Raw genomic sequence first — 23,901 nt, 5'->3', positions numbered from 1 at the left:
CCCCTCCCCTCTGTCATATTGGAGCAGCAGGAGAAGAGCCCTATGTGGGAGACCAGGTATCGTCCCAATAACACATCGAGTGCATGAGAGATGATATGCACTCATACAACCGTATCAAATCTGCCCTCGCACTGAGAGGGTGGAAGGATGTCTGCACACACCATCGGACATCGAAGAGCTATACGTGAAATTGGACAAGGGCATGAAGGAAAGACACAAAGACGCACTTTAACGATATGCAAACACTTAAAGAATGAAGATGTAACTGAAGTAACAAGAGAAACATGTAATTGAAGACGAAGAAATCATGTGCACCAAAGAAATTAGTGAGCAGAGACGAAGTGAATGTACATACATACAAATGCAAAGTAGATGAGACATATAGAGGCTTGCTGCAGAAGAAAATATACCGTGAGTGAAGCAGCCATGAAGAAAAAATGGATACCGGACTCGTGTTGAACTACCTCAGAAACAGACCAGGGTTGCAGAGTCAGGAGACCCTGGAAAACCAGCATCGAGTGTAGAATAAAGAGGAGTCTATTGGCCTGGGATCAAGAATGCTATTACAAGGAATAATTGCAAGGCACAAAGGGAGTCAAGAGGATAAGCCATGTAAGTAAGGAATATTTCTCTTAGATTAAGCAAAGGAAAAAAACATCTGCAAGTGCCAAGTACTGGACAGGAAAAGAGGCAAAAAGCCTATGCAAGATGGAGTGAGTAAGTCTCCAGAGGCCAAGAGGAGTAATGACACTCAGCTTAATTGAATTAAATAGCATTAAATAAAAGGTTGAAATGGTCAAAATCATGGTCTCCTCACACATGACTCAGAAGATGAAAACAAGGGCTATTCATTAAGCTCCAGACGAAGATAATGGTGTATTTACACTCCCTTGAAGTCCGAGAACAGAGAACCGGCTGCAAGGTCAACTACAAAGGAGAAGCCTTGGCTTGGGGCCTGACCGATGAGAGATGATGGACTGTTTGGGCAAGTGGGTAGTAGCTATCTGCACCTGATCTTCATTTTGCTCACGTGCTGCTAACGAGCCAAAGGTCCAAGGTTGGGAGAGAATGCCAACCAATCATAGGGTCTATGTAGCAACATGCTATACAATGTTGCACAGGCCAATCCGGTGCTGTTACTCTGCTATAATCTGCATTATACGTATTTAGGGGTGGTTCAAGGCGTGCCCACCAGATAAGGGGCATAAAGTGATATTACTAATACTTATATGATATATAGGTGCATAAAGCCCCCTTAACCAATCCCTCCCTTCAATAGGGTTTTAAGTTTGCCACGTAGGCTGACATCATAGCTGATGTACATTGAGGTATAAAACCTTTGTATAATCAAAACTTAAGTGTGAGTGCGTGAATTACAGTGTGTTGTTCGGCGATTTCCCCACTTTATTAAGCTGATGATAAAGTAGTACTTTGCCATACTATATAGAGTCTGTCTGGTTATTTGGGTCTGAGGTCATTATTGGTCGTTCCGTTGAGCGCATGAGATGCTAGTGCACATTTCCTTTGCTTGCGTCCCCTGTTCGCGTGCCACCATACTGCCCCGTAATTCTCATTACTTGCTTCTCCCTCACTATTTCTCTAAAAGTCTTTCTGTGGATATATCCATCCCATTCGATTCATCCATCCAACTTTCTGCCTTCCTGCCTGACTGTATTTTGTCACAAGGTCAGTGTCCTGGCCCCATCCAAGGGCAAGGAGGGGACTTTGCGACTCGGAAAACCTGGCCTAAAAGGGCGTTTGCTCTACCTACGGTTCACATACTGGTGTGTCCACGATATTGACACAGGAGACAGTAAGCCTGGGGGAGCAGACTGCACCAGATGTCTGACAAGGTGAGGGACACCATCAAGGAGGAGGTTTCTAAGATGGTGGACCTCCATTATTAAGGGTATTGTACGATTTGACCGACTATAAAAGTCCGACCCCACCAAAAAACCTAAAACAAACACCACGAAAAGTTCGGACTACCAAAAGTGCGAACTTTTCGTGGTGTTTATTTAGGTGTTTCAGTGAGGTTGGAACTGGGGCTGGGGGGTTGTCCCCCGCAACACCCTGCTCGCTACAGTGAGCGGGGGTTGTGGGGGACAACCCCATAACAAGTGAGGCAATAGACTAGATGGGAAACCTAGTCACACAACCGCTCTCCGTTTGTACCCAGTCTGGGTAATTATATTCGAAAAAACAATTCCAAATAGTTTTAGTTTGGTTCTTTCTTACTTTGAGAATTGTTCATAGAAAAATGAGTTCCAAGACTTTGTTTATGTAATATATATTCTTTTATCAAAAAAATCAAAAGAATGATCACTAATCAAATCTTAGTGAGGACGCAGCTGACATGTTGCATTATGCAAGTAGACTTAAAATGCCAAAGCATTTCGGAGTACAAAACTCCTTCATCAGGGCAAGTCTGTACTTTTAGGAAACAATAACATCAACAAAAATGCATATAATGTATATAAAGCAAGAGATACATAATGATATGTAATGGTAGCATAATGATCATAAAGCGCATAGAAGAATAATGGTTACATACCCCGATGGAAGAATTCGAGTCAAGGTGTAATATGTAAAAACAGAAAAAAAAAAGTAAATAGAAATCAGTGCAGATTCGCGTTTACAATCATTCAATTAATGTCATGAGCTCATAGGTGGAAGAAAATTACCTCGCTTAAAGAATGGAGTCAGGCGCGTTAAAACAGGAAAGAAACAGTATCAGACGTATGTTTTCGCAAAGAACACGATCGGATGCTGGAGGGAATCCAGTGTGCGATCTGTAAAAGCGAAATCTACTTCAGTGGGTGCGGTTGTAAAGAGTAAGTACACGGAGTGTAAGAAGCCACAACCGAAGCGGTTACCTGAGTTCAAAGAATAGTGTCAGCGGTGGACGCAGCGAGCCGTGGTGCATCGCTGACTGAAATCGTTGCTAGGGAAACAGTAAGTGAAATAGGCACGTGACCGCAACCCGCTGGGCGAACCCGCGCGATGCGAAATGTGATTCAAATGGCAGCATACTGTCGTTGGGGGCAACAATGGTGCAAGAAAAACCATTACGGGGGCTGTAGGGGCTGAGTCATGAATAATAAAAAGGAAAAAATAAAAATTGTGCATAACATAGACATAGAAAAAATACTCTCATCATATGTAAACATCCACATTATAAGTCAAACATAACCTATATAAGGCAAGTGTAATCGAACTCCATCGTATTCAAAAAGTGTTATACAGAACTGTATCATCTTGAAATGAAAAAATTATCAAAGCGTTCATTAAAAGTGCTATACCTAATGTATCAAGACTAAATAGATGTATACAATTACGTAATGAACATTCAAAACAGCATAAACAATGTATACGACCGATCTGCAGGTGGTGGTGCCAGGTGGTACCACCTTGGGTCCCAGTCGAATGACCAGGAGAAGCAGACTGGTTGGGGTGAATCATAATGTATCATATTTGTAAAATGAAACAAGCAAATAGAACAAAAATCATAACCATGGGTATCTATGCTTATTGGCATATGAATCAGACAAAAAGTCTGAAACCGGTGGCATGGAAAAGTACCACCTTGGGTCCTAGTCATGTGACCAGGAGAAACAGACTTATTGTGTTAGAACCTATGTCATGTTCAGAGAATGAAGAGACACATCCACATCAAAACAAATGCATTTCAATGGTAACCGATTGACTGCAAGTTGAAGCATTAAAGATAGCAATGATAGTTAATCTCATCATTGAGACCATTGGGATACAAACTCCCAAGTTTATCGATCCAAAAAGTTTCTCTCTGGTTGAGGCGAAGACTCAAATCTTCATGTGGATTGATCTTGGTTAGTACTTCCAAAATCAGGAACCTGATTTGTGCCAGACCATGTCGCTTCTCACTCCAATGTCTGGCCACTGCTGAATTGGGATTTGAATTCCGGATGCACGAGCGGTGCTCATTCCATCGTACTTTAGCAGCTCTCGTGGATTGGCCGACATAATATTTACCACATGGGCACTTAATTCCATATATTATGTTCACACTGTCACAAGTGCCGAAAGACTTAAGAGGAATCTTGTTGCCTGTGCGGGGATGGTGCACAACATTTCCTTTGTGAGGAAACTGAAACTTAAGGTATTCTTTGAAGAACTTGAAACCCACGAAAGCATTTCTGACGCCCCTGATTTCCAGGAGTTCAGAGCAAAGAGTGGATTCATACCACCAATATCGGTACCATCCATTGATATTTTCCAGAAAATGGTCACCAGAGATCTGGAACGCATTAGCTATAAAATTCCACCCTATAAGAATATGAAACCCCACGAGATGCAAACCATCAGAAACCTCTACTGCGATAAAAATATAACCATCCGTCCAGCAGATAAAGGGGGAGCCCTGGTGATCATGAATACCTCTGACTATGATGCAGAATGCAACCGGCAATTACAAGACCAAACAGTTTATGCACCCCTTGACCATGATCCTACAGCCTCAATCAAACAGAACTTGGAAACTATACTCGACAGGGCAATGGAACTGGATTGGATAAATGAACACACTCGCAAATTTCTGAACAACAAGCATCCTAGGATACCCAATTTTTACACTTTACCTAAGATTCACAAGGATCAGGCTAAACCACCAGGGAGACCGATTGTTGCCGGCATGGACAGCATCAATCAGCCATTGGGAATATACATCGACTTTTTTCTTCAGCCACTCATACAAAAAACTTCCACTTACATCAGAGACACAACACACTTCCTGCAAAAACTTAATAGCTCGATTTTCCAATGCGAACATTTGATGTTTACCATTGATGTTAAGAGCCTATATACATCCATACCGCATTATCTAGGTATTGAATCTGTTGAATGGCTCTTACTGGAAACACCCGAGGTCCGTACTCAGAAAGAATTCATCATCGCTCTTCTTCAATTCATTGCAGAAAATTCATATTTTCAATATCAGAATAAGTTTTTTCTTCAAACATCGGGTACATCGATGGGCGCCACCATGGCACCATCATATGCAAATTGCTTCATGTATAAATTTGAAACAGAACACATTTTGAAGAATCAAGAATGGAACAGCAATATTCACTTATGGTCACGGTACATCGATGACATTTTTGGAATCTGGACAGGAACCGAATCCACATTTAACAATTTCTTTGAATACCTCAATAGTATTGATCCGCGTATCCAGTTGACGAGTGAGATATCCAAAGATAGGATCACATTCCTTGATGTCTTAATAAAGAAGGCAAACAGCAGTTACATCACAACTCTGTTCCGCAAAACTACTGACCGTAACAATTTGCTACACGTCTCAGCTTTCACCAGCCCAGTCTCTTGAGAAATCTTCCATACAGTCAACTCTTGAGAGTCAAAAAGATTGTGAGTGACCCTGAAGAGTGCCTAGCCCAACAAATCGAAATGAAGGACAAATTCCTGGCACGGGGTTATAAGCAAGCAGAAGTACATTTAGCATCTGAGAAAGTGAATGCCCTCAGTCGTGAGACCTTGTTGACCAATATCACCAAATCCAAAAGAGAACTTAAATCTCCGGTCTATGTTTCAAAATATTCGATTCAAAGCAATAAAATCAAGAATTCCATTAAAAAACACTGGGGCATTTTCAAGGATGATGTGAGAGTTCAGAAACTATTTGATCAAACACCAGTATTCGCCTATCAAAGAAGTAGGAATCTTCGTGATGAACTTGTTCATACCAGACCTCCTTTAAAAGAACCTAGCACTCAACGGACGGGCACATATCCCTGCCTACACTGTGCTAACTGTAACATGGTGATCAAAGGAAATGTTGTGCACCATCCCCGCACAGGCAACAAGATTCCTCTTAAGTCTTTCGGCACTTGTGACAGTGTGAACATAATATATGGAATTAAGTGCCCATGTGGTAAATATTATGTCGGCCAATCCACGAGAGCTGCTAAAGTACGATGGAATGAGCACCGCTCGTGCATCCGGAATTCAAATCCCAATTCAGCAGTGGCCAGACATTGGAGTGAGAAGCGACATGGTCTGGCACAAATCAGGTTCCTGATTTTGGAAGTACTAACCAAGATCAATCCACATGAAGATTTGAGTCTTCGCCTCAACCAGAGAGAAACTTTTTGGATCGATAAACTTGGGAGTTTGTATCCCAATGGTCTCAATGATGAGATTAACTATCATTGCTATCTTTAATGCTTCAACTTGCAGTCAATCGGTTACCATTGAAATGCATTTGTTTTGATGTGGATGTGTCTCTTCATTCTCTGAACATGACATAGGTTCTAACACAATAAGTCTGTTTCTCCTGGTCACATGACTAGGACCCAAGGTGGTACTTTTCCATGCCACCGGTTTCAGACTTTTTGTCTGATTCATATGCCAATAAGCATAGATACCCATGGTTGTGATTTTTGTTCTATTTGCTTGTTTCATTTTACAAATATGATACATTATGATTCACCCCAACCAGTCTGCTTCTCCTGGTCATTCGACTGGGACCCAAGGTGGTACCACCTGGCACCACCACCTGCAGATCGGTCGTATACATTGTTTATGCTGTTTTGAATGTTCATTATGTAATTGTATACATCTATTTAGTCTTGATACATTAGGTATAGCACTTTTAATGAACGCTTTGATAATTTTTTCACACAAAGGAAACTGAAACTTAAGGTATTCTTTGAAGAACTTGAAACCCACGAAAGCATTTCTGACGCCCCTGATTTCCAGGAGTTCAGAGCAAAGAGTGGATTCATACCACCAATATCGGTACCATCCATTGATATTTTCCAGAAAATGGTCACCAGAGATCTGGAACGCATTAGCTATAAAATTCCACCCTATAAGAATATGAAACCCCACGAGATGCAAACCATCAGAAACCTCTACTGCGATAAAAATATAACCATCCGTCCAGCAGATAAAGGGGGAGCCCTGGTGATCATGAATACCTCTGACTATGATGCAGAATGCAACCGGCAATTACAAGACCAAACAGTTTATGCACCCCTTGACCATGATCCTACAGCCTCAATCAAACAGAACTTGGAAACTATACTCGACAGGGCAATGGAACTGGATTGGATAAATGAACACACTCGCAAATTTCTGAACAACAAGCATCCTAGGATACCCAATTTTTACACTTTACCTAAGATTCACAAGGATCAGGCTAAACCACCAGGGAGACCGATTGTTGCCGGCATGGACAGCATCAATCAGCCATTGGGAATATACATCGACTTTTTTCTTCAGCCACTCATACAAAAAACTTCCACTTACATCAGAGACACAACACACTTCCTGCAAAAACTTAATAGCTCGATTTTCCAATGCGAACATTTGATGTTTACCATTGATGTTAAGAGTCTATATACATCCATACCGCATGATCTAGGTATTGAATCTGTTGAATGGCTCTTACTGGAAACACCCGAGGTCCGTGCTCAGAAAGAATTCATCATCGCTCTTCTTCAATTCATTGCAGAAAATTCATATTTTCAATATCAGAATAAGTTTTTTCTTCAAACATCGGGTACATCGATGGGCGCCACCATGGCACCATCATATGCAAATTGCTTCATGTATAAATTTGAAACAGAACACATTTTGAAGAATCAAGAATGGAACAGCAATATTCACTTATTGTCACGGTACATCGATGACATTTTTGGAATCTGGACAGGAACCGAATCCACATTTAACAATTTCTTTGAATACCTCAATAGTATTGATCCGCGTATCCAGTTGACGAGTGAGATATCCAAAGATAGGATCACATTCCTTGATGTCTTAATAAAGAAGGGAAACAGCGGTTACAGCACAACTCTGTTCCGCAAAACTACTGACCGTAACAATTTGCTACACCGTCTCAGCTTTCACCAGCCCAGTCTCTTGAGAAATCTTCCATACAGTCAACTCTTGAGAGTCAAAAAGATTGTGAGTGACCCTGAAGAGTGCCTAGCCCAACAAATCGAAATGAAGGACAAATTCCTGGCACGGGGTTATAAGCAAGCAGAAGTACATTTAGCATCTGAGAAAGTGAATGCCCTCAGTCGTGAGACCTTGTTGACCAATATCACCAAATCCAAAAGAGAACTTAAATCTCCGGTCTATGTTTCAAAATATTCGATTCAAAGCAATAAAATCAAGAATTCCATTAAAAAACACTGGGGCATTTTCAAGGATGATGTGAGAGTTCAGAAACTATTTGATCAAACACCAGTATTCGCCTATCAAAGAAGTAGGAATCTTTGTGATGAACTTGTTCATACCAGACCTCCTTTAAAAGAACCTAGCACTCAACAGACGGGCACATATCCCTGCCTACACTGTGCTAACTGTAACATGGTGATCAAAGGAAATGTTGTGCACCATCCCCGCACAGGCAACAAGATTCCTCTTAAGTCTTTCGGCACTTGTGACAGTGTGAACATAATATATGGAATTAAGTGCCCATGTGGTAAATATTATGTCGGCCAATCCACGAGAGCTGCTAAAGTACGATGGAATGAGCACCGCTCGTGCATCCGGAATTCAAATCCCAATTCAGCAGTGGCCAGACATTGGAGTGAGAAGCGACATGGTCTGGCACAAATCAGGTTCCTGATTTTGGAAGTACTAACCAAGATCAATCCACATGAAGATTTGAGTCTTCGCCTCAACCAGAGAGAAACTTTTTGGATCGATAAACTTGGGAGTTTGTATCCCAATGGTCTCAATGATGAGATTAACTATCATTGCTATCTTTAATGCTTCAACTTGCAGTCAATCGGTTACCATTGAAATGCATTTGTTTTGATGTGGATGTGTCTCTTCATACTCTGAACATGACATAGGTTCTAACACAATAAGTCTGTTTCTCCTGGTCACATGACTAGGACCCAAGGTGGTACTTTTCCATGCCACCGGTTTCAGACTTTTTGTCTGATTCATATGCCAATAAGCATAGATACCCATGGTTATGATTTTTGTTCTATTTGCTTGTTTCATTTTACAAATATGATACATTATGATTCACCCCAACCAGTCTGCTTCTCCTGGTCATTCGACTGGGACCCAAGGTGGTACCACCTGGCACCACCACCTGCAGATCGGTCGTATACATTGTTTATGCTGTTTTGAATGTTCATTACGTAATTGTATACATCTATTTAGTCTTGATACATTAGGTATAGCACTTTTAATGAACGCTTTGATAATTTTTTCATTTCAAGATGATACAGTTCTGTATAACACTTTTTGAATACGATGGAGTTCGATTACACTTGCCTTATATAGGTTATGTTTGACTTATAATGTGGATGTTTACATATGATGAGAGTATTTTTTCTATGTCTATGTTATGCACAATTTTTATTTTTTCCTTTTTATTATTCATGACTCAGCCCCTACAGCCCCCGTAATGGTTTTTCTTGCACCATTGTTGCCCCCAACGACAGTATGCTGCCATTTGAATCACATTTCGCATCGCGCGGGTTCGCCCAGCGGGTTGCGGTCACGTGCCTATTTCACTTACTGTTTCCCTAGCAACGATTTCAGTCAGCGATGCACCACAGCTCGCTGCGTCCACCGCTGACACTATTCTTTGAACTCAGGTAACCGCTTCGGTTGTGGCTTCTTACACTCCGTGTACTTACTCTTTACAACCGCACCCACTGAAGTAGATTTCGCTTTTACAGATCGCACACTGGATTCCCTCCAGCATCCGATCGTGTTCTTTGCGAAAACATACGTCTGATACTGTTTCTTTCCTGTTTTAACGCACCTGACTCCATTCTTTAAGCGAGGTAATTTTCTTCCACCTATGAGCTCATGACATTAATTGAATGATTGTAAACGCGAATCTGCACTGATTTCTATTTACTTTATTTTTTCTGTTTTTACATATTACACCTTGACTCGAATTCTTCCATCGGGGTATGTAACCATTATTCTTCTATGCGCTTTATGATCATTATGCTACCATTACATATCATTATGTATCTCTTGCTTTATATACATTATATGCATTTTTGTTGATGTTATTGTTTCCTAAAAGTACAGACTTGCCCTGATGAAGGAGTTTTGTACTCCGAAATGCTTTGGCATTTTAAGTCTACTTGCATAATGCAACATGTCAGCTGCGTCCTCACTAAGATTTGATTAGTGATCATTCTTTTGATTTTTTTGATAAAAGAATATATATTACATAAACAAAGTCTTGGAACTCATTTTTCTATGAACAATTCTCAAAGTAAGAAAGAACCAAACTAAAACTATTTGGAATTGTTTTTTCGAATATAATTACCCAGACTGGGTACAAACGGAGAGCGGTTGTGTGACTAGGTTTCCCATCTAGTCTATTGCCTCACTTGTTTTCTTGGGTCAGAGTGACTCCAGACCCTTCTCAGCCTGCTCCCGCAAGTGTTTAGATATTTCTTTGCTAAAATTTAAAATACAAATACGGACTGAAGACGACAAATAATAATATTTACCCTGTGGTGCCCACTTATTTCTCTTTTTCTCGGACAACCCCATAACCCCCTGCCAAATGAAGGAAAAAAAAAAGCCGGGGCTGCGGGGGTTTCCCCTGCAATACCCTGCTCACTATGCTATATAGTGTCATGGGTATGGGTGGGGGTGTGGGTTTGTAGGGGTTTTAAATGCATGTTCACATGGGAAGTGTACAACCCTTTTGTGGTTCGCACGTTTCTCATGCAAACTTTCCCATCACTGACTTTTCCATCGCAGACTTTTCCGCGATGGAAAAATCACGCAGATCCTTATTAAGCCTTCCTATAGCCCGTGGGCTAGTCCTGCGGTGCTGGTTCCTAAAGAGTCCAGCAGTTCGAAGACTGAAGTCTGCTTTTGGATGGAGTACAGAGGGCTCGCCTCTGTGACTAAGACAGGTGCATACCCTATTCCTAGTACAGATGAGCTAATGGATCGTTTCAGTGCTGCCGAGTACCCGAGTACCTGTGCCCTGAAAGCTGGCCACTGGCAATTTGGCCATACAGACAGAGCAAAGGAGGGGTCCGCATTCTCGACACCGGAGGGGCACTACCAGTTCACAGTTTTCCCTTTAGGATAAGATGTGCCCCTCCCACCTTTAAGGGAATGACAAACTGGCTCCTATCAGGCATAGAGTAAATCACAATTGTCAATTTTAAGTGCCGGATAGAAAGCGGTACTGTAACTTAACTAGAACACTAAGTGGGTGGTAGGAAGAAACAGCATCTTCAGGCAAAAGTGCAAGTGGTTCAGGATTGGGACGTCCCTACCACACAGACCCAGAGGGGAGCATTGCTTTGCCTCACTGGGCCTTACAGGTATTTTATTTGGATGAATTGGACAATTGCCCGTCTCTGAAATGATTTGACATCAATGACGATGCCTAAGAAAGTCGCTTGGTCTCATTCCTGCCAAACAGCTTTCCAGAACCTTAAAATGGGTTTGTGCAGGACCCCAGTTCTAGAGAACCCGGATTATGGACTGGAATTCACTATCCAGACATAGGCCTGTGAGTTTGGAGTTGGAGCAGTGCTCATGCTGCTAAATGCAGAAAGTGTTAAACAGCCTACTTCCTACATCAGCAAGTGGCTGGCCACGAGACAGAGAAACTGGGTTATAAGTGAGAAGGAGGCTGTTGCAGTAACAAGTTGAGGCTCTACAGACTCTACCGTTTTAGGGTTTACTTTACTGTACACACAGATCAAAGGCCTCTCTGGTGTTTCATGGCCATGCAGAGGGGGGTGTGGGGGGGTGTCCAATGCTGTTGCAGTGATACATATCCTTACAGGGGGTTCATATGGACATCCAGCATAAACCAGGATAGCAGCACTCCAGTGTAAGTACTTGCACCGTCCTCATGAGCCAGGCCCTTACAAGGGCGGTGGTCAACCATGTTTGACTGGAGGGCATGTGACAGCACGCCATCCATTGAGGGTGGGATAACTTGAGCTGTTTTTATTTGTATCAATAAAATGACGTGGCTAGGTCTGCTTCTGAAAGTGGGGCCTGGTAATCAGACCCCTCTTTCATCATGCTGCGTGCTAGAAAAGCAGACTGCACACATGTGACCTTGCCCAGCTGTCTGCTGACAGATCTTAGTAACTGCCTTGTGGTTTAGCAACAGGGCAGTCACATGGTGGCATCTGCATTGCTGCGAGCAACTGTTGGATCCAAAGGCCCAGTGGTCAGGGTTTGCCTTTAACTGTGGGGTACCCCGAGCCTAAATGAAATCATATATTTAATTATTTCTTTATTTATTTCCATTTATAAAGCGTGCAAACTGCCCTAGGGCATCGAGGCGCTGTTAGAGAATATACACTTGATCAGTATTTAGTTGCTAGTTGAATAGTTAGGAAACAGCCAGACTCATGCTCCATGGTTACAGCGGAACAGAGGGGAAAGTGCAGTCTGCTTGAATAGTTCGGTTTTCAGGGCCTTTATGAAAGCCGTGAGAGAGGTTTCTGTTCTTAGTTCGCATGGTAAGGAGTTCCAAGATTTTGGTGCTAATACTTCGAAACTAGATCTCCGGCTTTGGCTCTGTTGAAGGCAGGGATTGTGAGTTGGTGGGAGTATATGTCACGTTTAGGTCTGAGTGTTTGGGCTTGGTGTGTTCTTTCCACTAGGTAGTGGGGTGCTGTTTGTGATAGGCATTTGTGAGTGATTGTGTCTTGAAAAGTTCTACCACCCCCGTGTATCGAAATGCGCTGTGCAGTTTCTCATGCTTCTCCGTGAACTGAAAAGCACCATGCAAAGTTTCTCGTGCTGTTGTGGGAACCTCGTACAAATTGAAAAGAGCCGCCGAAAGTTTCATGTGCCGCTGTGCAAAAACAAGCTCAAATCGAAAAAAGGGAAACAAAGTTTCTTGTGCCACTGTGTGAACCTAGTACGAATCAAACAAAAATGTGCAAAGTTTCTCATGTCACTGCATGAAACTAGCACAGATCAGGGATAACCGCGCAAGGTTTCTTGTGTCGCTGCATGAAACTACAGGGGTAAAAAAAGAACTGCACAAAGTTTCACGTCTTGCTGCACAAGGCTACCATGAATGTCAACCCTGTTTGACGTTTCTCATGGCAGTGTGTGAAGCTAGCATAGTGTTGCTGCACGAAACTAGTACGAATCGCGAAAAAACAACCTGTACGAAGTTTCTTGCCTCGCTACTTGAAACAAAACACCACAATCTGCACGAAACTGCATAAAACCAGGTGACATTTCAGGGGCGGCGGAACCGTAATGCTGATTTTGCACAATGGGTGGAAGCAGAATCCAGTGCGAATTCCGCATTTTGCGCTTCACAGGTGGAACTTTCACCCGCCCCCACTGAAGAGGTACTCGTGATTTGTAAGACCTGACTCTCTACCCTTTCTAAGATATCTTAGTGACTTTGACGACCCTTTCTAAGATATCTTCAGTGACTTTGACGTGGCTGCTGAAGATATTGCCTTCGTGCCCCCAGCGTCACACTGTGCAGACCCCTTTTCATTACAAAGTCTGCATTCTCTGGGTCTTCCTCTGCAAGCTGGGCTATACAGGGTTTTTGATTAGTTTGCTTGTATTGTTGTTCTGTTATTATAGAGCCTTGGTTGGACAGTAATTTATTTTGGCACTACAGTCCTGTTGTTGTTTGGTTTGCTCCTGTGCTAGCTCACATCCCTCCTAAAGAGTACAGCCTGCCCCCAGCCTGCACTACCTTAAAGCGGTGAAGCCTGTGTACTGGATGGATTATTGCAACAGCCTCTTCCTCAACCTCCCCTCCAGGGAAGTCATTCCACCAAAATGCCTGGGGTAGCGGAAGTGACATCACATGACCCTTGCCCCTGATGACATCACAGGAAGTGATGTCATTTGAACCCACCCCGAAGTGATATCGCAGGAAGCGATGGAACACGACCTTTCACTGGTTGACAAAACAGGAAGTGGCATCACATAGCATTGTACACTACGAAAAATATGGTTACGATATCACTATAATGTGTACATTTCATACAAGAATAGATCCCCATATGTATCGTTAATATCAGTGTGTATAGGCCCATATTACCAAATTACTGTGAATGCAAGCAGGCGTCCATGACCAAATGATAATAATGTGTTATTATATAGCACTTACGCTTAAGCATTTCATATAGAACAAATATACACACAATATCACCCAACCTGTGTTGGTACCCATTTATCAACCTCAGAAGGATAAAAGGCTGAGTTGAGGTGTTTAAGAACAGACTAAATCAGTGACTCACCCCCTGAAGTGTGCCTGAAATAAACCTTTAATGAGTCTAGCAATTATTGTATAGAATTCCAGAAAGACACATTTTTTGGCATTCCTATTCTTTATTATTTAGGGTCAGTGCTGAAAGTGTTAAACTTGTGTCACTCCTGTTCTTATTTTTCTTATTTTTTTAAGGGGCCTGAACAAGAAAGCCAGCCACTCCAGAAGTAAAGAGCCACATGATTCTGGCCACAGCCCATGAGCTTGAACTAAAAAAAAAAGTATGTTTTTTTTTTAGGGAGAGCACAGGGGGGGCAAGGGAGACCTCAGTGGTCGCACTTGCGACCTCTGGCAACCCTCAAATGACGTCCCTGCTCCCCTCTTCTACCCTGCGCCCTCTGCACCTCACCCAGAACAGAACTGCAAGACTTATTCTAGGCCTCAAGCCCAGGGACCGCATGTCTACGGCGCTGAAATCCCTCCACTGGCTCCCCGTGGCTGCAAGGATCAAATTCAAGACCCTTTGCATTGTCCTTCTGGGGCCTGGGACCCACCTACCTTCAACGCTGCCTACACAAAATACTGTCCCTCCCGAGCCCTCTGCTCATTTACCTCCAACGTTCAGCGAGTGAGCCGGTTCGCCAAGCAGAGATTTGGAGGGAGATCCTTATCCTCAGCAGGTGCCTCCCTCTGGTATAACCTCCCTGCTGCCCTACGTCTTGAGCCGGATCTCCTGAAATTCCGGAAACTACTCAAGACCTTCCTCTTCTCCTCTTCCTTCTCTCTCCTCTACTAAACTAGTTCTCTACCCTTTCCCTCTCTCCCTCCTCTTCCTTACAGCATGCTGACTGGCCGCCTGGTGTACCTCAGAGTCTCACTGGTCCCCGGCACCCCCGCCAGTCCTCTCTCGCACTTGCCTCAGGGCCCTACACCCCACCCACACTCAACACACTGAGAAATTAAACCAAGAGAGTGGCTCTCTCTGCACTTACCCCAGTCTCAAATGACCAAGTGCACTTGACCCTCCCCTCCCTGTTGACCTATGTGCACTTGCCCGACATATGCACCACGCCCGGATATCTTCTGTCTGTTTCTCCCCTGTCTTCACCCCTAATGTGTACTGTTATAATTGCAGAATCGCTGTCAGGCCTATTTGCTATATCCCATCCTATTAAATGTATTTTATGCACTTACTCTTATTATCGTCTCAGATTTCAAGGGCCCTGAGCGACTGTTGTTTTTTCTGCGTGCTCCCACCCTCCTTGAGCGCTTTGAAACACCTGCCTGTGTGTAGGCGCTTTATAAATACACAATACCAGACCATACCGTCGGGCTGTGCCTGTTTCACCTTCATGATTGAGATCATGGCTGGTTTAGGAGTAGTGTGCGGCTGAGCAGGCGCCATTAGCCGCTGCTCAGCCCTGTGTCCTGAGGAGTAGTCATTTAGTCGCACTAATAGGCAAGGGTAGGTTGCTAGCAAAGCATACAATAGCTCCCTGAAGCGACTTCAAAACGCTATAAGTAAATAGGAGAGGGTGATGTTGGAAGAGGTCAAGGAGCCGTCTGGTCCTGCGATGCTCCTTACTGAGAGCCTTGGGGGAGGGGGGTGTCATGGGGTCTGCTAGCCTCCCAGCCTAGCCACACTGAGCTACAGCAACTTCGCCGTGCTGAAGGGTGCAGCAGTGATATCTCGTGGGGGGGTGGGGGGGTCGGGGGCACATGGAGTCAGATGGTGTATTCTCCAGAGTGAAAGAAGAAATGTGACCTTTCCTGTGAGGGGGTGGGTGTCAGGCTGCTGGGGCTGTGCCTGGGGGATGCTGTGCTGTTTGGGTTTGGAGACAGCACAGTAGTTTAGAGAGAGCCCACCAGTGCCGCCTCCCCACATCGAAGCGCCCCCTCGAGGCAGGCTGCGGTACGCCCCAAGTCACCCGAAAACAAACAGATAAAATAGCGCTGACATGGAACCAAGCGCTTGATTTCTACTAAATGAAGACAGTGGCGTGGAATCTGGAATGTGCTCCCCCCCCTACCGCCCCCTGCCCCCACACATATCCGTGCCTTATCTCCTCGCATTGCTTGCCCCGTGGCAGGAGTGGAATTCATTGCGCCCCCTCCCTCGGTGCACAGTGGCCCCTCCACCCCAGCCCCCCATTGCCTCTGTGGGCAGTTGCACCCTGTCCCCTCGCTGCTTGAATGTGGCAGGAGCGGGGTTAACCGCCCCCTCCCCACCCCAGTCTGACAGCTCAGGTCACGTGACGCTGTTAAATACCCTGCCAGTGTCAGTGCGCGCCCAGCCCCCTGCATACAGCATCCTCCCCCCGGCGCAGCGCCAGGAAGACCCCCAGGGGCTGCCGAGGCGCCCCACCCGGGCCAGGGGCGCCAGACCGTGGGGGCACCCTTTCTGGAACCGCAGGGGCGCTCCCTGCCTACAAGGTGAGTGCATGTGCGTGAATGGGGGTGATGGCGATGTGGGAGGAGCGCCAACGACCCCCGCCTTTAGAGGGGAGCTATCTTTAATGAACCCCCCCCCTTCTGCCCCACCGTCGTGAGGATGTGAGCCCCCACGCATCGAGATAATCCTCCCCGTCCGTGGTCTCTGAACGACCCCCCACCCCCCTCCCTGAAGCATTTTTAACGCGTCAAACATACCATGAATATTCGATTCCCGCGCCTCCATGTCGGGGACCCCCACCCCAAGCCAAAGGCACGCCCCCCATGATATACTGGCGAATTCTGCAGGATTAAATCGAACAACCCATCGAGATGACCCCCCCCCCCCCCCGCCCCACTTCCAATGAAAGGAGCGAAGGGTCTGCCACGCCCCCAACCCCCAAGAGGGGACATTTGTTATGGACGACGTAGAGTGAACCCAGAGAGCGTCGACAGATGACCCCCCACTCCCCTCCCCAGATGACAGACCCCCCTCCAGGGACCATCTGATCCGCAACCTCCCCTCCCCCATCTTGAACTGCTTGACCACCCCAGCTATCCCGATTCCTGTCTGGCTGGTGTTTGGTGCCATGCAGGCGCTGGTGGCGCCACCCGTGCCCCCCTAATTACAGGCTGGCACCGGGGTAATCATCAATGCATGCGCACTGCACATTACCAGGCACCGGATGCAGTAACGCGCACCGTGGGACTGCGGGGTACAGAAGGGCACGGTACTGATCTCGGTATGCAGCGCAGGGCACCGGCTGCTGGGCACGCACAGTGCCGGTACCAGCCTCAGGGCACCGCTCATAGCACCAACCGCTCAGTACAGCACCGAGCAGCAGTCACCCGATGCACTGCGCTGTGCCAACCACTGCCTCTACACTGCACCTGATCAGCTGCTCTGTGCAGTGGGTACCAGGCAAAGTGCCCGCCACAAGTGGCAGTGAGTGGCATCTACCGCTTAGAATGTGCAGCAACACAGGCAAGGCGCTATACTATACAATACGGTGGATGGGGCTTGACTCTGGGCTCGCTGCCACATCCTAGGGTTGGGATTCTGGTGCTATTGTTGGTTCCTGACTCTGAGGAAGGAGAGATACCCTGAGTTTGGGATTCTGGTTGGGTTTTTTGGTTCTTGATTTGGGGGTTGTGACATACCCTGGGTTTAGGATTCTTGCCTTGGGTCCTTTGATTCTTGACTCTGGGTTTGGGATTCTGGTTTTAGGGCTGCTGGTTCTTGATTCTGAGGATGGTGACATACGCTGGGGTTCAGATTCTAGTTGGGGTTGTTGGTTCTTGACTCTGAGGTTGGTGCCTTACCCCTTGGGATTCTGGTTTTAGGGTTGCTGGTTCTTGATTCTGAGGATGGTGACATGCACTGGGGTTCAGATTCTAGTTGGGTTGTTGGTGCTTGACTCTGTGGTTGGTGCCTTACCCTATGGTTGGGACTCTGGTCTTAGGGTTGCTGGTTCTTGATTCTGAGGATGGTGACATGCACTGGGGTTCAGATTCTAGTTGGGTTGTTGGTGCTTGACTCTGAGGTTGGTACCATATCCCGGGGTTGGGCTTGTAGTCTTGGTGTTGTTGGTTCCTGACTCTGAGGGACTCGGTGTCTCTGATCCGTGCAGGGAACACAGCGCTTGCACGGAAGGCTTAAGTCAGTAGCCGGCTCCCTGGAATAGCCCCAACGGGTGTAACACACGGGAGCTTAGAGGCGCTTTGCCTGCAAGATTAGGCCGCGCCGCCGGGCACACGGGCAGCTGGTGCCAGGCCTGCGCCCAGGGATTTGCCAGTATCAGGGGCGGTGGCGGACCTTGGCTCCTTGCCCAGCAGCTTTCGATGTTCAGAGATGACAGCGGAACGAGGGCCTTATCTTCTAATTAATGAGGGGCGGGTGAGTATGGGATTCTCGTTGGGGTTTTGGTTCTTGATTCTGAGGTTGGTGCCTTACCCCATGGTTGGGATTCTGGCCTTAGGGTTTCTGGTTCTTGATTCTGACGATGCTGATATACACTGAGGTTCCGATAATAGTCGGGGTTGTTGGTTCTTGACTCTGAGGTTGATGCTTTACCCCAGGGTTGGGATTCTGCTCTTAGGGTTGCTGGTTCTTGATTCTGAGGCTGGTGACAGATACGGGGGTTCAGATTCTAGTTGGGGTTGTTGGTTCTTGACTCTGAGGTTTGGTGCCTTACACCAGGGTTGGGATTCTGGTCTTAGGGTTTCTGGTTCTTGATTGTGAAGATGGTGATATACACTGGGGTTCCGATAATAGTCGGGGTTGTTGGTTCTTAAGTCTGAGGTTGATCCATTACCCCACCATTGGGATTCTGGTTTTAGGGTTTTTGGTTCATGAGTCTGACGATGGTGATGTACACTGGGGTGCAGATTCTAGTTGGGGTTGTTGGTTCTTGACTCTGAGGTTGGTCCCTTACCCCAGGGTTGGGATTCTGGTTTTAGGGTTGCTGGTTCTTGATTCTGAGGATGGTGATATATGCTGGGGTTCAGATTCTAGTTGGGGTTCTTGGTTCTTGACTCTGAGGTCGGTGCCTTACCCCAGGGTTGGGATTCTGTTCTTAGGGTTTCTGGTTCTTGATTCTGAGGATGGTGACATACACTGGGGTTCATATTCTAGTTGGGTTGTTGGTGCTTGACTCTGAGGTTGGTGCCTTACCCCACAGTTGGGATTCTGTTCTTAGGGTTTCTGGTTCTTGATTCTGAGGATGGTGACATACACTGGGGATCAGATTCTAGTTGGGGCTGTTGGTTCTTGACTCTGAGGTTGGTGCCTTACTCCAGGGTTGGGATTCTGGTTTTAGGGTTGCTGGTTCTTGATTCTGAGGATGGTGACATGCACTGGGGTTCAGATTCTAGTTGGGTTGTTGGTGCTTGACTCTGAGGTTGGTGCCTTACCCTATGGTTGGGACTCTGGTTTTAGGGTTGCTGGTTCTTGATTCTGAGGATGGTGATATATGCTGGGGTTCAGATTCTAGTTGGGTTGTTGGTGCTTGACTCTGAGGTTGGTGCCTTACCCCACAGTTGGAATTCTGGTCTTAGGGTTGCTGGTTCTTGATTCTGAGAATGGTGACATGTACTGGGGTTCAGATTCTAGTTGGGTTGTTGGTGCTTGACTCTGAGGTTGGTACCATATCCCGGGGTTGGGCTTGTAGTCTTGGTGTTGTTGGTTCCTGACTCTGAGGGACTCGGTGTCTCTGATCCGTGCAGGGAACACAGCGCTTGCACGGAAGGCTTAAGTCAGTAGCCGGCTCCCTGGAATAGCCCCAACGGGTGTAACACACGGGAGCTTAGAGGCGCTTTGCCTGCAAGATTAGGCCGCGCCGCCGGGCACACGGGCAGCTGGTGCCAGGCCTGCGCCCAGGGATTTGCCAGTATCAGGGGCGGTGGCAGACCTTGGCTCCTTGCCCAGCAGCTTGCGATGTTCAGAGATGACAGCGGAACGAGGGCCTTATCTTCTAATTAATGAGGGGCGGGTGAGTCACAGGGCGCAAATCTCTGCTCGGCCAATAAGCAGTGTCACTAGAGCGAGGGAACCCTAACTTCTGCCAGAAGCAGAAACCCCGACCACAGAGTATGAGACTATCGCCAGAGTCATGAACAAACACCCCCAAAGCAGAAAGTATAGGGTCTAGGATGCCAGCCCTATCGACTGGCATCAGCTACAGAGCAAGACTAATCACACAGCCAAGTCCCAACGCCAAACAGAGTAGCACCCTCCCCCTGCCCCAAGCCTAGGGTCCACAATGCCAACCTCAGAGACCAAAAGACCAGAATTCCAATATTAGACAGAGTTGGAACGGAACCCAAGAGTGAAGTGCATCTCCAAGTCTAGGGCCCAGAAGGCCAACCCAGAGACTGGAATCACAACTATATCCCGGGGACAAGAACTAACCACCCCAAGACCAAAATCACCACCCCAGACAAAGGATAACACTCTGGCAAGAGCCCCAGTTGGTAGTGTCCAGAACGCCAACTCCAGAAACTGTTATGCCAGCCACCGGAACCGGAATCCCGTAAACCAGAATCCCAACGCGAGTTCAAAAGCAGCCCTAAGTGGAATCTCAAACACAGGGAACCGAATCACAAATTCAGAATCAAGAACCAGAAGCCCTAAGACCAGAAACCCAACCCTGGAGTAAGGCACCAACCTCAGAGTCAAGAACCAACAACCCGAACTAGAATCTGAACCCCAGTGCATGTCACCATCCTCAGAATCAAGAACCAGAAACCCTAAGAACAGAATCCCAACCCTGGGGTAAGGCACCGACCTCAGAGTCAAGAACCAACAACCCCAACTAGACTCTGAACCCCAGCATATATCACCATCGTCAGACTCATAATCCAGAAACCCTAAGACCAGAATCCCAATGGTGGGGTAATGCACCAACCTCAGAGTTAAGAACCAACAACCCCGACTATTATCGGAACCCCAGTGTATATCACCAGCCTCAGAATCAAGAACCAGCCACCCTAACACCAGAAACCCAACCCTGGAGTAAGGCACCAACCTCAGAGTCAAGAACCAACAACCCCAACTAGAATCTGAACCCCAGAGTATGTCACCAGCCTCAGAATCAAGAACCAGCCACCCTAACACCAGAAACCCAACCCTGGAGTAAGGCACCCACCTCAAAGTCAAGAACCAACAACCCCAACTAGAATCTGAACCCCAGTGCATGTCACCATCCTCAGAATCAAGAACCAGAAACCCTAAGACCAGAATCCGAACCCTGGAGTAAGGCACCCACCTCAAAGTCAAGAACCAACAACCCCAACTAGAATCTGCACCCCAGTGTATATCACCATCTTCACAATCAAGAACCAGAAACCCTAAGACCAGAATCCCAACCATGGGGTAAGGCACCAACCTCAGAATCAAGAACCAAAACCCCAACTAGAATCCCATACTCACCCGCCCCTCATTAATTAGAAGATAAGGCCCTCGTTCCGCTGTCATCTCTGAACATCGCAAGCTGCTGGGCAAGGAGCCAAGGTCCGCCACCGCCCCTGATACTGGCAAATCCCTGGGCGCAGGCCTGGCACCAGCTGCCCGGGTGCCCGGCGGCGCGGCCTAATCTTGCAGGCAAAGCGCCTCTAAGCTCCCGTGTGTTACACCCGTTGGGGCTATTCCAGGGAGCCGGCTACTGACTTAAGCCTTCCGTGCAAGCGCTGTGTTCCCTGCACGGATCAGAGACACCGAGTCCCTGCACGACCTCGTGTGCAAGCAGGACAACAGCAAGTGCCCCCCCCCCGCCCCCTCCGGCACCCCAGGCAAGCAAACGAATATTAGAAGGGTTCGGGCACACACTTGTGAATTATAAACAGCTTGCCTCTCACGCCGGTATCTCGAGGGTTTCCCGGACAGCAATTACTTCGAAAAAAAGTCAACAGACATAAGGGATTGTGTGTTAGGCGGTAAAAAGGGGGTGGCGTATGTGTTTGGGTTAGTAGTGTAGGCGAAGGAGAGGAATGTGGGGGACCCCCCAAAATAAAAGAATAAACATTGAAGTTACATTTCCGAAGTAATTACTGTCGTCGAAGTGACGTGGAACTATTTCCTAATTATAATTTACTTGGAAATTGCAGTGGAGAGTCAGGAGGTGTGGAGCCTGTCCCGGAGGACCGGCAATTATCCTCAAAGTGGGAAACCGGCCCAGGGTCCCGCCTCGGGACAGGGGGGCTTCATGGAGCCTGCTTTCCTTGACACCCAGGGGTCTGGAGCAAATGCACTCTATTCATGCTGTCTCTCCCACTCCCCTGCCTGTCGCAAGTAGCAGCCTTCAAGGTCTAACATCCTAACCCCAGACTGGGCCACCTTGTGGCATCGTCTGCCACTCCCAGAACGATGCCGTAGTACCTTCAACAGGCACTGCAGGTACTTCAAGCTTACATACCTATCAGGATTGCCCGCGGGCACTCTCAGAGCCGTGTCTCACCCAATGCCCGCGGGCACTCTCAGAGCCATCTCGCACCCAATGCCCGCGCGCAGTCTCAGAGCCATCTCACACCCAATGCCCGCGGGCACTCTCAGAGCCATCTCACACCCAATGCCCGCGTGCACTCTCAGAGCCGTGTCTCACCCAATGCCCGCGGGCACTCTCAGAGCCATCTTACACCCAATGCCCGCGGGCACTCTCAGAGCCATCTTGCACCCAATGCCCGTGCGCAGTCTCAGAGCCATCTCGCACCCAATGCCCGCGTGCACTCTCAGAGCCATCTCACACCCAATGCCCGCGGGCACTCTCAGAGCCATCTCACACCCAATGCCCGCGGGCACTCTCAGAGCCATCTCACACCCAATGCCCGCGTGCACTCTCAGAGCCGTGTCTCACCCAATGCCCGCGTGCACTCTCAGAGCCGTGTCTCACCCAATGCCCGCGGGCACTCTCAGAGCCATCTCACACCCAATGCCCGCGGGCACTCTCAGAGCCATCTCACACCCAATGCCCGCGGGCACTCTCAGAGCCATCTCACACCCAATGCCCGCGTGCACTCTCAGAGCCGTGTCTCACCCAATGCCCGCGGGCACTCTCAGAGCCATCTCACACCCAATGCCCGCGGGCACTCTCAGAGCCATCTCACACCCAATGCCCGCGTGCACTCTCAGAGCCGTGTCTCACCCAATGCCCGCGGGCACTCTCAGAGCCATCTTACACCCAATGCCCGCGGGCACTCTCAGAGCCATCTTACACCCAATGCCCGTGCGCAGTCTCAGAGCCATCTCGCACCCAATGCCCGTGCGCAGTCTCAGAGCCATCTCACACCCAATGCCCGCGGGCACTCTCAGAGCCATCTCACACCCAATGCCCGCGTGCACTCTCAGAGCCGTGTCTCACCCAATGCCCGCGGGCACTCTCAGAGCCATCTTACACCCAATGCCCGCGGGCACTCTCAGAGCCATCTTGCACCCAATGCCCGTGCGCAGTCTCAGAGCCATCTCGCACCCAATGCCCGCGTGCACTCTCAGAGCCATCTCACACCCAATGCCCGCGGGCACTCTCAGAGCCATCTCACACCCAATGCCCGCGGGCACTCTCAGAGCCATCTCACACCCAATGCCCGCGTGCACTCTCAGAGCCGTGTCTCACCCAATGCCCGCGTGCACTCTCAGAGCCGTGTCTCACCCAATGCCCGCGGGCACTCTCAGAGCCATCTTACACCCAATGCCCGCGGGCACTCTCAGAGCCATCTTACACCCAATGCCCGTGCGCAGTCTCAGAGCCATCTCG

At 47.4% G+C, this 23,901-nt stretch overlaps 1 protein-coding gene across 4 annotated transcripts in view; it reads left to right on the top strand.

Moving 5' to 3' along the window:
• Nucleotides 1-23,901, top strand: part of PLEKHA6 (pleckstrin homology domain containing A6) — a 534,942-nt gene that overhangs the window by 137,494 nt on the left and 373,547 nt on the right. Inside the window, exon 1 of one of the 4 annotated variants that reach the window (XM_069633111.1) lies at nucleotides 16,478-16,657. The exons of the other annotated variants lie outside the window; for them this stretch is intronic. The gene's annotated coding sequence lies outside the window, so the exon portion shown is untranslated. Of the gene's footprint in view, nucleotides 1-16,477; nucleotides 16,658-23,901 lie in introns of those variants that run through there. 4 annotated transcript variants of the gene reach the window in all.

The sequence above is a fragment of the Ambystoma mexicanum genome, chromosome 13 (genome assembly GCF_040938575.1).
Source record: "Ambystoma mexicanum isolate Mex_15411 chromosome 13, UKY_AmexF1_1, whole genome shotgun sequence".
Taxonomy (NCBI): Eukaryota; Metazoa; Chordata; class Amphibia; order Caudata; family Ambystomatidae; genus Ambystoma; species Ambystoma mexicanum.
Note: the sequence above shows the minus strand (reverse complement) of the source record. Positions and strands in the feature narration are given on the sequence as shown.